Below are 15,973 nucleotides of genomic sequence, written 5' to 3'. Positions count from 1 at the left end.
CAGGGGTATCACTCTTTCCAGAAAACCAAATCATTCATTTTAATGTCACCTGTTTAAATAGGCCACTGTCTTGCCAAAAAGTGTCTTGAATATGATAAATCATAACATAAATCTGAGCATTCGTTGTTTCCCAGCATTATGGATCATCACACATGGGATTCTGACTGTCCTAATATTTTGTTGTCATATTGCTAACAGGATGGCAGGTTTAGTTCCACATCTGACAGTGAAACATTACACAGGGATTAGATTCTACTTTGCATGCATTTAGTTTGGATATCAAATCACCAACTGGAATAGTAATTCAGTAGTTATCGACATGAGCAAAATTATAGCCCTGACTGGATGAATGCACAAAAAGATAGCAAGGCAACTACTGTATGTCTTGTCCACCTGCAAAAGTTATTTAAATAGCGGTTGAGGAAAGCTGCAGAGTTTACAGCATGTTAAGTAGAGGCCACCCCTGACTGGCTTTGTTCAGGTGTCTTATGATATTATGGCGTAATTTAAATGATAATAGAACAAAATGGCACAAATTGAGAACAGCGCAGAGCACTGTGATACAATCACTGAATTGGCACAAAGTTCTTTCACCTTCACTGGAGCACATCGGCTCAAAATTGCTTTGTGCTGCGGCAGAATATGATGTAACAACATAATTCAACATTATGAAATCATCATTGCTATTTTACCTTTGTGCTGGGTAGCAAAAGTCTCCAGGGAGGAAATAGATATTGTTTGTTACACTTCCAAGAGATTCAGAGATATAACGAGCATCAGATGATAGACAAATTGGAAAAATCTTTCACACAAAGAAAGAATTTCAGAAAGAAATCCTAAATAAATACTGTTGGTTTGACACAAAACAAATTCTGAAACCTTCAGAAAAAGCTAAAAAGTGAACCTTGAGTAAAGATTTTTTTTAAAACATTTACATTCAAATACACTGATATTACTATATTTTATAAATTCATTTAATAGAAATAAATGTGTTAATATTTAAAACATAAAAATAAAGGTGATCAAATTACAGTCTATTTTCCTGTAACACTGCATAAAAATATCATTAAATAGAAATACACATGTTTTACTTGCATGCTTTATACTGTAGGACCATATGTTGAGGAATGCTTGACTGATGTGCTGCTGGCCCACTGTGATCAAACACTCTGACATGAGAGACAATACCTGGAGTCAATAGTCATTAACAATCCACGCTCCTGTTGTTGTCAGTTGCTGGAATCTGGGATATTTTTTGAGCCAGGAATCAATGAGTCAGAGTAATATTTCATTTCAAATGCTACGTGCCTGTGATCTGTGAACCATCAACCAATCTCTCTGACAACACACTGCCAGGTATATCATGCACACAATCAAATCAAATGACAAGAATAGAAGCATGAATTTGGGTCTGCAGCAGCTTTTTCTTTGCTGATATTTGGACAGAAAAATTCTTATAGGTTGAAGTTGTCTCAAATATACCAAATAGATTTGTTGCAAATCATTTGGTCCTCTCTTCTGTTTAACAGATGTGTTGGCCCAGATTGACAACCTACAGGCAAATGATGGAATTCATTGAGACATTTTACGGTATTAGATTTGACATTATTTGTCATGACAAGTTATTTGTGAAATCGTAGACATTGGCTCCTCACTACAGTAAATCCCCCTAAAGTCCATCTGTAAATCATAGTGATTTGGAGAGAGAGCATCATCAAATATTGACTCATTCACTACAAACGAGAACTACGTACTAGAAAGCTTACATTCTTCAGTATATCACACTGCACACATTAGTTTCGTAAATCATCTATTCATGTAAGGGTTGTTGTGTTTGGCATCTTAAGTCAGTTTCTTAGCGATAATTATATCATTTTAAATATCACCATGTACTTACTATTTGATTAACAAGAGCTGACACTACAGCAAGTTTGCATGTCTTTGCACGTCTGGATTGTGGATGACAAGCAATTATCTCAATTTGACCCCTTCATACAACTGCAAATGAGGGGTTTTAATATAGTACTGAGCTGGGCTCTCTAAGCCCGCCAGCCTTTGTTACAAAAAAAGAGGACAGAATCTAGGGAGTAGTAATTTTGTTAATTTCACACTCTTGTTCGATGTGTGACTTGCCCAGCTTGGACCAATTACATGTTTCACAGCGTGGCAGGTGGATCTATGGTAATAATTAAGACCGTGCACTTATTATTCTATGTTCTTGCACTCCCTGTTATCATCCTTGATGGGACACACACTCACCAAGGTGTTTTCAACCTCTCCTATTTCTTACAACATTGTCACATTTCTGAGTCTCTTGTCTATCTTCCTAAAACAGAATCCTTTTTCTTTCTTTTTCCACTGCTGTTGCACTAACTAGGCTTTCACTCCTCCAGCTCCACACCTTAATCACTGGCTATGTTCTCAAATTGAATTCCCCTCAGATATCCCTTTGTTTCTAGTTGTGATTTGAAAGGTATAAAGCTGCAATCCAATCTGTCTGATCCCTAAAAAAAGTGCTTCAAGGTTTAAGGTTAATTTACATCCATAAAAACAAAGATTGCAGTGATCACATTATTATCTGACACTAAGATAAAGACAAAATAGAATATATCACACATAAAAACACCCACAACACTCAGATTCATCTCATCCATACAAACCTCTTGCAATACTTTCAAATACTCAGGGGGATGAAGGGGAGAGAGAACACCAGTTAGTGTGAGTGGCCAGTAGCTTGGCAGTAGCCTGCCACTGTGTTCAATATGTCAGTCCACAATAAAGGTTTGTATAGAGGATGTCTCTCATCCCCTATAATCCCAAAGAATACCTTCTACAGTCCATTATAGAGGACTGAGTCCACTATCTGTCTGTTGCCTGCCTCTCAGCTCTATTCCCTCTATTTTATTAACTAAACCCATCCTGTCCTTGTACATAACCGACACAGAGAACATCTTAATCATTTCAACAGTCAACATATTAGATCGCACTAGGTTCATCATGCAGAATAAACATGGTTTTATCTTATCTGTAATGTGATGTATGTGATCACTCATAGTCAGCTTATCATTAAAACCTGCACCGAGGTATGGTGAGTTGCCTGATCAACAAAACAAAAAATATTTAACTCGACGTAGTTCTTGAAGCAATAAACTTAAAAAGGTAAACATACTAATCCCCTCCTCCATCATGATAAATGGTTATCCTTGACTATATTCTTTTCAGGTGATATAATCAGCAGACTATGAGTCTACAGCTGTGAGGCTGTAGTTAGAAACAGCAGTGCTTTGAACTAAATGCATAAGTCAGCATGGCAACATGCTCACAATGATGTTAACATACTGATGATTAGCAGGTGGTGTTTGCCACAGTCACCTTAGTTTGGCATGTGAGCATGCTAACACTTGATAATTAGCACACATAAAACATATGGCTGAAATTTAGCTGGTATTTGGTCATGAACTAAAGTTTTGGACAAATTAATGAATTCATTTTAACCAGCTGGTGGTGCCAGATAAAAAGTCAAGAATCACCAAAGTTATTACAATTTATCCTGTGGGGGACATACATGTGTGTACCAAGTTTCATGGAAATCCAAGGCAAAACTACAAATGTCAGCCTTTTGGTGGCGCCAAAGGGAAAGTCAGGAGATCACCGAAGTTGGTAGGATTCATCCTCTGGGAACCATGAATGTCTGTGCAAAATTGCATGGCAATCCATCCAATAGTTGTTGCGATATTTCAGTCTGGACTAAGACTGAACCAATAGGCCCACAGACCACCACTGCAATCCATAAAGCCATGCTGCTTGCATGGGTAAATAAAAAAAGATGAATCCTCTTTCTAATAATTCTGTATGATTAAACCTCAGAATTTAGTTCAACAACAAATTTAATACAAATTATATAAATTCTATTCAGAGTTCACTTCACATTAAAAAAGGTTAACAGGACAGGAGTTGTATAAGCTAGTCTCAATTATATTCCTTCATATGTATGCTTGTTAAAGTGGCCAAATAAATAAAAACAACCACCCAGACAACTTGAGTGATTCCCTTTTAACTGAAAATGTTTACACAGAAACAGCTTGAACATTAAGTTACTACAGTTCCATCCTGGTAATGTCATGGGAACACATACATGTTTTCCTGTAAAAACACTACCACACCAATGGACCCGAGCAGCGCCTCACAAGACTCAGTCTTTTCTCACAAGGAGCTAATCAACACCTCATCACATTGACTGACAGTCAACAAATGGTCCCTCTACAAGATCTGTGAAAGGTGGTAGTGTTAATGGTGGATATGAGGCTTGAGGAGAGAGAAAAACAACATTCACATATGAATTCAGGATCAGTAACCTTTTCAGGGATTCACAGCTTTCATACCCTGGGAGAGTATACAGTAGGAGACTGATGGTGAACAGTGAGGCAGTACAGGAAATGGAGGCTTGCAGGTTGTTTTAGTCTGGCTTAGTGGCAGTTTATCTACGAATGCATCTAAAAAATAACATCTTAGTTTGCGTATGCACCAGTAATAAGCCATATTCAATATTCATTAACCTTTTATCATTTTGCTTGTAATATGTGCAGACGAATTTCTCTCTTTCACTATTTCTCATGTTTTCATAAGTCACTTGATCTTTATGTTTCTTGCAACTTAGCTGCTGGTAACTAAACTTGACATTTCCTTGATGACGTGTGAGTGTGTACACTCACTGAACAGGGGCACAATATTCCCATGAAGTTGTCTTTTGGTCTGAGGCAGTTGGGTTTTACGCAGGAAGTCAATGATGTCCCTTATCTGGGCCATCTGCTGTTTTTCATCTGAGAGCTGATGTCATTCATGTTTGAAAGGCATTTTGTGGTAACTTTGATTAAAACAACTCAAGTGGCTTTAGAGTTAAGACCAGTTCATTTTTAGCCCAGGATGGGGCAAGCTTTAAGGAAGTGCATCTAGAAATATCCCCTTCCACAAATTGTCTCTTTATTGCTCTCAACCCTGACCCCAAGAATGCATGGAAGGATATACTATGAATACTCACGTATATATTGTATATGGTGAAATTCAGGGCAAAGATTCATCTGCAGGACACATCAGACACTGTGGTCATGAAATGCTGCAGGATATAAAATCTATAGTCTTCCAGGAAAATGCTAAAGTGCTCTTTTTAGCACATGGTGCTAATTTAATCTCTGGCCAAGGGGAAATCTGTTGCATGAATGCAGTGGGCTCCCACGTGCACAGTCCATCACAGGTGTAAGGCTTACTAGATCAAAAGTGGGCTCACTGTGTATACCATAACTGAACGTATGAGAAAAGTTATGGCTTAAGTCATCACATCCATCTAATTTGTTAATACCCTGTTTTGAATGATTGTCAAACCAATCATCATGGCAAAATCAGGTTTGTGGGAAAAATATATGATTATTTCATGAAAGTCTGACATTTTAAACATTTTAACCTCCTTTTTAGCACTTACGCTCTAAGTGACACCTCTGCTGCTTTTACTGCTTTCACTTGAACTGACACTTGACACCTGACTGCAACTTATTTCAGCACCTCCACTTCCTTTTACAATTCAAATGGATTCAGTGCTTAAACTTTATGTTGACACTTCAACTGACCCTTGAAACACTCTCAACATTTTCACATCTTTCAGTGCTTCAACCTTAGCCACAACTTTTATTCCTTGAAGTGCTTCATTTTGAACTATTAGTCCAATACAGTTCCAAAGCACCCAATATAAAATATTCAATTTGCAGTTTTCCAGCTGAAGGAAACACCTATACAAACATACATTTTCTTCCACAGATGTAGTCCTTTAAAGTTGGCTGCCATCATTTGACATAATATTTTTTTAAGTTTCACAAAAATTGGAGGTTATGAAACTATATGTCTAATTAGGCATGAAATTTAATGGGCATGCTCGGGATCCCAACAGGAAAAAGTCAGTACATTTTGGTGACCCTATGACCTTTTCTCTTGCACTTACATTAGCCCAAACTTCAAATAAATGTACTTTACTTGACATGTTACTCATACTGACAAAATGTTATTTAAGAAAACTATAGACATTGGAGACCCAATAATCTTTCCTACAATGCCATCACCAAACTACCTTTCAACTTTTTTAAATGAAATGTTTGTTACTCCTGAGCCTGGAGTGATAAACACATTTGATGTGTGCATTCATGTACCTAATACAAACAAAAAAGTTTATTTCTATAACTCCCTGACCTTCCCTGTGTCGCAGCATCAAGATGAAGTTTTACCTACCCTTGTGTGATGATGGATAGGATGATTTTACCCAATGAAATGCTGACTGAGAAAGTAAAAGCTAACCAGGTAGATTAATAGCATTTGTTGCATCTCTCTTGTTACATTAGGAAGAAGTCAATGTTCAGAGCATGATTGCAAAATAAAAAAAGAACAATGTAGATGAGAATTCTTCCTTCCAGAAGGCCCCAAAATAAGAAAATTATCCAAAATCTATATAAATATTTCTTGGTAATGGCATTTTTCATTGGATAACATCACCAGGTTTGTCCTGCGAAAAAATAGAGGACAGGCTTAAAAATTCACACTGCCCAGTATAACATAAAAGCATTGGTGCATATACCAGCTGTGGGAAATTCTTCATTGCTTTATAACATGTATGGGATAATAAAAAACACCTAAATGCTTGTTCTCTTGCCCTTACACACTCCTTTACCATTCTGCTGTGAATAATTGTTAATAAATTCTTGTAGCATTTTTTGAAACTTATGTGTTCCTTTTATGGTAGACGGCTTAAAATAATAAATAGAACCTGGGTTCAATTTCATATATTCTGTCAAATATGCTTGGATTACTGAAGCAGGTGTCAGTGGAGTTATCTCTTTGTGCGGGGGTGTATTTCTCTCTTGCTTGAGTACTCGGAGCAAACGGCATTAAAACTGGTTAACTGCTCTCCCAAGATAAATCCCAACATTGCATGGCTCGTTTTCTGAACAAATCAATCATCACAGCAAACAAGCAAACTGTTATTAGCATTAACATTCCTGTAACAAAGACGAAATAGTGTGACACGTACTGTATGCAAATTTGGAATGAATCTAGTCCCAGATTCATTCCCAAGTTCACTCTGCATATGAATGTGAAAAGCGGCCAGAAGAACTCCCCAGGATATTACTTACAAACTGAAAGTGTGGAATATAATTGTGAAGGTTAACCTTAAGGAGATTACTAATGAATTAGGGAATGGATATGTTACTCTTGTCAATTTATATAATGCATTCAATATATAGTATATGAACAGAAAAGCTTTCTTCCAAACCAAAAATAGCAGGAAACAGAATTTAGACTTGGGTCTGTGATGTTTGAGGTGTAAAACCTGAGTAGAAGCTAATTTAAGCTTAAACACCCCAAACAGCTTAATTTTGTTGCAACAATAACCAGTATAAATCTGATAAAAACAAGTCTGATGATTCACCAGGAAATCTTATCTGTTTTTTAATTCACATATAAAGATCAGGTATTTGTGTCAAATCTGTTTTTCTCACTGTTGGTTACAAGGTAGGAATTAAAGTTCATGCTGCTCCATCTGCAAGGCATTAACCTGAGGGACAAACCATTACCATTCTGTATTTAGTTTAGAAGTGCATCTTTGCTATGTCATGGTCCATGACATTTAATTTGATAATGAATATTTGAACTTTGATAGTCAACACAAAGATGATTAACATGCTAACGAAGAAAGTTTTAAACCATGGATATTTATGTTAATGTCATATTCACAGCTGTGTTAATTTCTGGTTGACACCAGACATATAACATGCATCTCACATGATTGGGGTCATACCCCTGATACCAATGTGAGCAGGCAATCTTTGTTTTGATTTTTTGACAACATTTGATGAGATAAAACCTAGTGACAGATTAACTAATTAGGGAAAGTACGCTGAGCAAAACGATAAAGATGGAATTGAGTAACAGTGATGCAGTGAAAGGTTGGGGGAGTTGAATAAAGGTTTTGCTTGCTAAGCAGACATGGTGTCATGCAGAAATGACTGATGGTGTTTACAACATGTGTTCCTGAGCTATCTCACTGAGCTTCGGGAGGCTTTCCAAAAAAAATGATGAGCACCAGTAGCAGCTAGGTTGGGTGGTATGAGGTATCGCCTGCAGAATTAGGGGATACAGTCAAACACTTTGAACCTCTTCCAGGCAATTCCTTTCTGGAACATCCTGACCTAAACTCTGCTTTGTTTCTACTAGGAGTCTGCTTTCTTGCACACAAAATCTAAATCTATTACAACATTTTTTAAATCAATCATTCTATGAGTGTATGTGTTACTTAATTTGTATTAGTGCCAGGGATAAAAATTTACTTTGGGGTCAATCCCCATATACCACCATCTGTGCATTGCATACTGTACCATATCACCTCCAAGTTCCCATTATGTACAGTGAACACAGAGGTAGCAGCTTTATTACTATGGTTTAAAATAACTATGTACTATGCTGGAATAATGGGTGTCAGTTAGTTTGTGGTAATTTGGAATAGGCACCATCAACAAAATATAAACTGAACCTAGAAAGATCTTAAAAACAAGATTAAAAGTTTATTCTTGATTTTGGAAACAGAAGATGAGAAAACGATCTCACCACAAGGTCCATTTAATAGCTACTCTGGAGCTTTTGATCATATTGCATGATCTTCATCAGCAGATGGAGCCCAATGGTCATGAATTGTATTGAAATTGTAGATGTGCCATTTCCATTTTTTTATGAGCACTATGAGGACTTATCTTCCATGTTTGCTTAAAAGCTTATGGTTGATCTCCATGACCACTCAGCAAATTCCATCTGCTGCGGAAGATCATGTGATTTGATCAAGAGCCCTAGAGCAGCTTCAAAGGTATGGACGTTGTGGTGAGAATACAATTATAAAGTTTAAAAACGAGATTTTAATACACATGTCTACTATACAGGGCCACAGGACCCGCCTTAGTTGATATTGTACTTTCATAATGCAAATTTTCTAACATATTTGAGATTAATCAATGTACTGAAACCCAGTAACATACAGTGGACCTGTGACCTTTGGGGTCCATGGGGAATCTGGGGCAGTCGTCTGCTTTGGTAATCTGGCTTTTATTGTAAAAATGCAGCAATAATAATAATAAATAATAATAAAACATGAAACATTTGTATCAAACTATGTCACCTTGATACTTACAGGATTAATAAAATGAATGTTTTGTCACATCACCATCACCATACACACACAAACACACACTCAACCTAAGCATCAGTCCACAGCTACCACCTGTGTAGCATCCAAGGTAGACAGCCAAGTTGGATCACAGCTCCTCTGGCTCTGCACACGCCAGCTGTTTATGGGAATCAACAGAAGTGTGGATTGTCTGTGGCTATTTTAAAGCCTGTTGATTTTACACAGCAGGATAGCTGACCACTCTGCCTTGAACTTTGCATTTTAATCATCTTTGTACACTTATATATGCTGTGTTTGGCCAACAAGTCATTTTTAATAGAAAACAATTTGTTTTTTTTGTTGTTTTGCTTTTTAATTAAATGTTTCCCTCTACAGTAACTTGGGTTTACAGTTTTAACCGCATTAAAACCAGCAACATAATCTTTTTTTATGATGAGAAAACATTACGCTCACTTGCCTGACAGAAGCAGGGTGGCCAGTATGAGGGAGGTAGGATAACGCAGGAAATAGTAACATGAGCAAAGAAAGCTATAATGGTGCAGATGTCTGAAACCACATGAGCACGAGCCACAAAATCTAAGGTTTATTTTTCTTTAATATAAAGTAGGATTCCTTGTTGAGTCTAAAACAATATTATTCTCATGCCATGAAAAGACTCAATCTGATTTCATGGTCAGATGAGCTTTTTTCATTCCTCTCTTTAATATGTAAACATTGTCTGCAGGTAGCATAAATTTAAGTGCTATGCATCGACTAGGTAGTGTTATTTCAATTTATGAGGCATTCATGGGGTCAGTGAGTGAGGTCACAAACAGACCTTTATATTTTCACCACCAAGCGGGGACACCGGTCTTGCTGCCGTAGAAGGAGAGGAAATCACCCCTGTTTTTTTGGACTCCTCTGCCGATAAATGAGGGCCATTGGTTGGAACATCTGGAAAGGATTTGCATGTTTCTCATCGTCTGCTCGGCTGGGAACTTTGGCTTTCAGTCAGGAAAGCACAGCCATACCCCGAGTCACATTAGCTGAGAATCAAAGAGGTGGGAGGGAGGGTAACGGCATGCAATTACTCAATGGAACTGTTAATGGTCAATGACTCAACACAACAACCATGAGAAAACACGCTAAGGACAATGGAGCAACAGGGTCTCCCAGTAATCACAGAGACCACTGTTGACAGGACAAACTTGAGCTGCGTTTTAACCAACATCCCCTGTCATAATTGCTTTCCAGCAAAACATTGGCCAAATTTGGATGTGGACACAAGTCTCCCCATTACACTATGAGAAATAATAATACATTCTTGACACATTGCATTATTGTGGCCACAGAGAAGATCGGAAAGTTTGTATGTTCTGCTAATCACAATCATTATGGTTTGTGGAGTTGAACAGATGACTTCTGAGCAAACTCCACCCATTGAGGAAGGCCATGGGTTGCAGCTGAAAACTCCAGAATTTCTCAATAAGCGACCTTAAGCTAAGAGTTTTTTGTGTAATTGTTATTTTCAAAAATGAATCTTAAAGGTCAAGGTTTGCAATGCAACGTGATATTGAGTATCCATTTTCTTGGTTTACAGTTTACATACTGTATAGTATATAGCAGGTGCATCCATATTAAAAAAACGCCAGACAATGTGAGTAAATTACTTTCCCCTCATTTAAACAAGCTGTTTGTGATATTGCCCACTCAAGTCAAATGATCCATGTCAATTGTATGATAATGAGTATAGAATTAAAAAACAAAACAGCTTTATCTATTATCTGTAAATTCAGGAATTTGATTTTTACATATACTGTACATGATGATAAAAAAATCAGCACACATCCTACTATAAAAGGCTATTGAGATAATATAAAAAAAGGATAAGATAAGATAAATCTTAAATGTCCACTATACACAGCCTGTATAATATATACAGTATTTTGCCAGTTTATTAGGTGTACCTACCCACCTTAATGAAGATTAAAATGTTCATTTTTGAGATGTGTTGGTTAAAGATCCCCCACCAGACATGTTTTAAGACATATAAACAGACTCTGCTATGAATAATAATTTGTGTCTTATATGTTTTCTTTTCACCAAAAAAAAGTTTAAAAGGCGTTTCTTATATTATGTCCACCCAATTTATATAAATGAGGGTAAATATTAGAAACACTTGTTTTCACTGTTAAGACTTCACAAAATGAAATCCAAACCCAATGGCCACATTATACCCAAATGGGATTAGAATGGGAGACAAAATAAGAACACCTTTATAAAAAGAAATGAAGAATGAAGAAAAGAATGTAATTATGTATACTCCAAGCATTTTCAAAACAAACTCTCCCATGACTCACTCACTGATTCATAGAAACAAACATAGAAACATAGTAAATCCCTGGCAAAGATAATATCCTCATAACATAAACTCTGAAAAAAAAAAGATGGAGTACAACTGTTTCCATCTGTTGTGCACTGTGTTTAGGGAATCATTTCATAGTGGGAATCGTGGTTCAGTAAAGGAGCTGTTCATCCCTATATTTTCTCATTGGAAGCCAGTTTGCCAGTTTGCACGTGTCTGCCAAAAATGGAGTAAATTCTTAACATATGGACAACAACACTAGAATTTTACAGTGGTGGTAAAAGTATTCAGATCCTTTACTTAAGTAAATGTACCAATACAGCAATGTAAAAATACTGTAAAAGTCCTGTGGGAAGTATTCTAATTAAGTAAAAGTACATAAGTACCTAAGCACATAACTATTAGCAGCAGCAACATGTAATTTAAGAATTGCAGTAAAAGTAGTGGTTTGGTTCCTCTGACTGATATATTACTGGATATGACATTGTTAGATTATTAATACTGAAGCATTAGTGTGTAAACAGCATGTTACTGTTGTAGCTGCTGCAGGTGGAGCTAGTTTGAACTACTTTATATACAGTTAGCTAGTTTACGCCAGTGGTTCCCAACTTAGGGGTCGAGTCCTACCAGATAAATCTGTGGGGTTGTGAGATGATTAATGGGAGAGGAAAGAAGAAAAAACAAAGTTCTGATACATAAATCTTTACACATCTGTTTTCAGTTTTTGGACTTTTTCTCTAATCTTTGATTTTTGATGAAATATTGGATCATTTGAACATTTATTGAAATGAAACCATGTGAAAAGTTTAGAGGGAAAAATCACTTTTTGGTGAGCTGTTAACAACTCATAGACATCTGAAATGTGACCCCAACTACACACTGCTTTTTGTAAGACGTCAACAGTCAGAAAGATTGGAAATCACTGGTTTTATCTTTAACAATGTGTTGTATTTTAAAAGCTTGTTTTATTATCCATTGTGTCAAATCTTAATCTGAAAAATAACTAAAGCTGTCAAATAAATGTAGTGTAGAAAGTACAATATTTCCCTCTGTGGAAGTATAGAGTAGCATAAAATGGAAATACTCAAATAAAGTATAAAACTATTCTTAAGTACAGTGCTTGAGTAAATGTACTTTCCAGCACTGGAATTTTATGATGCATCTGCACATCAAAGTTAACCATGAAGATTTACAGCCAGGAGAGCTAAGATAAACACACTCTCGTTCTTGGATTCAATGTGTGCTTTTAGGATAAGAACTAGGAACACACACATTTAAAATGGTAAACATCCATATTGAAAAAATCTTGCCTTACATTTAATCAAAATACTGGTGATTATCTTCATTTAAATATTAACTGGGATTAATTCCAAATCAGCTCCATCTCGTATCCAAACGGGAGAGGGAGGTTAATTTATAAATTACAAGCTTACCATCTGTTAAATAACTGATACATAACTTAAGACATAAGACCTGAAGCTGTGTATAATAATGTTTTTACACTTCCAGTATACACATCTGCAAAAAAAAACCCAAAAACTAACACACTAATTTAGATGGTGTTACACTGTTCAAGCATGTGGTTAAAGCTAAACATCTCACTTAAAATCTCATTACAGATTTGATTCCTGCAGAGTTTGGCAGACCTCTAGCAAGACAAGAACAGCACTGGATGTTTGTAAAATATGATTATGAATGCAATGCAATGTGGTTGCAATTTGAAGATGGCTATAATGCATCAATAATAAAAAGAATCTGAAGCTTCCTACATCTTTCAAATACACAAATGCCCCCAGATGTTGGAGAAATCAGCAGCATGTGGTAATCAGGTGTTACAGAAACAATCTCAGTAATGTTTCATGGTAAGTATTCTGGGCTAGATAATACATTTGTTGTAACCCAATCACCACATACCTGCCAACATTGTTTTTAACTCTTTCTCCCGCTGTGCCCCCAATTGGTAATTACTCCTGTTAATGTCCCAGTTTCATAGTTTTTTCCTTTTTGTTATCACAACCTGTTTCTGACACTGTACAGCATGTGTGCACAACTGCTCTCTGCGTAGGCTTTCATCATGTCCTCTGTCCTCTGCTGCTGATTGTGATTCACTGCCTTCAGGTACCGCGGGTAGAGAGAGGAAGTACTGGTTTGTCTCAGCCAGTAGCTAAATTTACAAGAATTTGTTAAGATACGTGGCAAACTCATATAAACAATTAGGCTACATAAAAACTTACCAGCGGTGGATGGGACACTTCAAGCAAAGCAGTTTAAAATATCACTTTTCTACATGTTTATGTTTGTTGAGCAGGTGGTTTGATAAAGAATTTATTGGCTTTGTACTTGCAAAGGTTTTGTTGCACTTACATTAACGAGTGTATCGTCTCCTCGCGTAAAGTGTTAGCTTTGACTTCATCCCCCTGGAAAACCCTCCCGACTTTTGAAACATAAATGTTGGCAGGTATGTCAACATCAATATTGGCAATTCTGCGAAACTCAATTATGTTCATTACCAAAGTTTGATTTTTTTTTACATCCAATCCCAATGATTTTTTTACAGAAAAAATAAATGGTTAAGGTCTATATGGTTAAGTTTAGGCAATCAAAATTTTTTAAATAATTTTAATAAAAAGGCAAACATTAATTGCAGGTACATGACGAGTCACAAACAGTCTCCACGCACTACCCCAATTTCCACACCCTTACTTTTTGCCTCACTACATTTAGAGGACACAACTTCCTGTGTTTACACTGATCAATGGCAATGGACATAAATTATGAGGGGCAGATTTGTCCGATATGGACGTAATTCATACTGGGGTGGTATATACAGTATTTTCCAAAAGATCACAGTTACTCCAGCACAAAGCTAAAAACACTACTTCTATAAGGTGCTACTGCCTTCTCATACTTCCAAACTCTGCAGAAATTAGTAATGTACTGGTGAAATTGGAACATACTGTATATTAACAATATACCAAGTAAGCCTTAGTTCTTTTATTTATTTATTTATTTATTTATTTTTACACGGCTACATTGTAAATGAGGTCTCTACCTCAGTGTATTTCCGAGCTAAAATGGAATAAACGAAAAATAGGTTGCTAACAGCAGGGTAGTGGATTATGTTGCAGAGGTGGTTTGATCTTTTTTTGTCATGGTCATGACTCTGGGTTGCCATTGGCATCCATTGTAACACGCTGTTGAACTTCATGAACGAGAAAGCCACAAACTTTTCAGAAGCAACCTTCAAGCCTACAGGCACTGCGTATTTGATACTCAATAAATATGTCTTCAGAGAATTTCTTAGGGTTAAGGTAAAAGATAGTGGTCTTGGTTAAATATGGGAAAAACCTAACTTTGATTGACTTTGGATACAAACTTGGTTCTCCAAGGAGTTCCTGCACAGGAACTAAACGTTGCTAGTGAACACATATCACTGTTTCCAAATTAATTGCTTGACTATAATTCCTATGAGGGTTAGAGTAATTCCTATGAGACTTGGTAAATTTTTCTGTGCTTCGTGTGTAATGTTAGATGGGCCCTTTTCGGACTTGAAAATTGATTAAAGCAGTAAATGTCTCCCGAACTATGTTTGAAATATAGCATGTGCAATTATTGCTTGAGGTCATAAGAGAAATGATTGCTTGCGGTCTTCTTCACCCACTACATCTCTTCCCACAATTCAATTTCTCCATTTAAATTACCTTACCATCATGTACAGAGGCTGCTTTTGTGGTTAACAAAGTGCCAGGAGCATATCATCAGAATTTAATACTGGGTTCACAAACTTGGCAAACAGAGCATCTCTTCCTCTTTTTTTTTTTTTTTAAGTGAGAACATTACAGCTCTGTATATCAGGAAAGTGACTCATCCAAACAAATCAATACACCAGATAGACTCACTGAGAGGCCAAGCCCACACTTCTCACCAACAAAAGTGCTCCTCTACTCTCAGACAAAGAGTTATCAGCCAGGTCAACTCACACAAAGCTGTGACTATTATAAACAATATGGTATGAAACCTATTTTAATATTATGCATTTACAGAATTTACCTGAATAAGATTAAATTAATGTTCAGATTCTAATTAAGAATGACTTTCTGTATGGTCTATAACAAGGGAGTGCAATGCAGCCGGGGGTAAAAATGTTTCCAAAAATGCTTCCATTAATGAAGTTTGTTAGCATTTGAGTCCATAATGAAAACTCCCTTATCACAACCTGAATAATTGTCGGCATCCTTGCCAAGTTGCATTACAATCAGAGGTTTCCATGGAGGCAATTTAATTTTGCTTCCTGACCTGAAAAATCCATACAGTATAACCGCAATACTTCTATTTTCCTTATTCCTCTTTACTTGAAATGAAACTCCAAATGTTCATGACTTCCATGCCATTATAATCTTTTACAATCCCACAAT

This window comes from Thunnus albacares, chromosome 7 (assembly GCF_914725855.1).
Source record: "Thunnus albacares chromosome 7, fThuAlb1.1, whole genome shotgun sequence".
NCBI lineage: Eukaryota > Metazoa > Chordata > Actinopteri > Scombriformes > Scombridae > Thunnus > Thunnus albacares.
Note: the sequence above shows the minus strand (reverse complement) of the source record.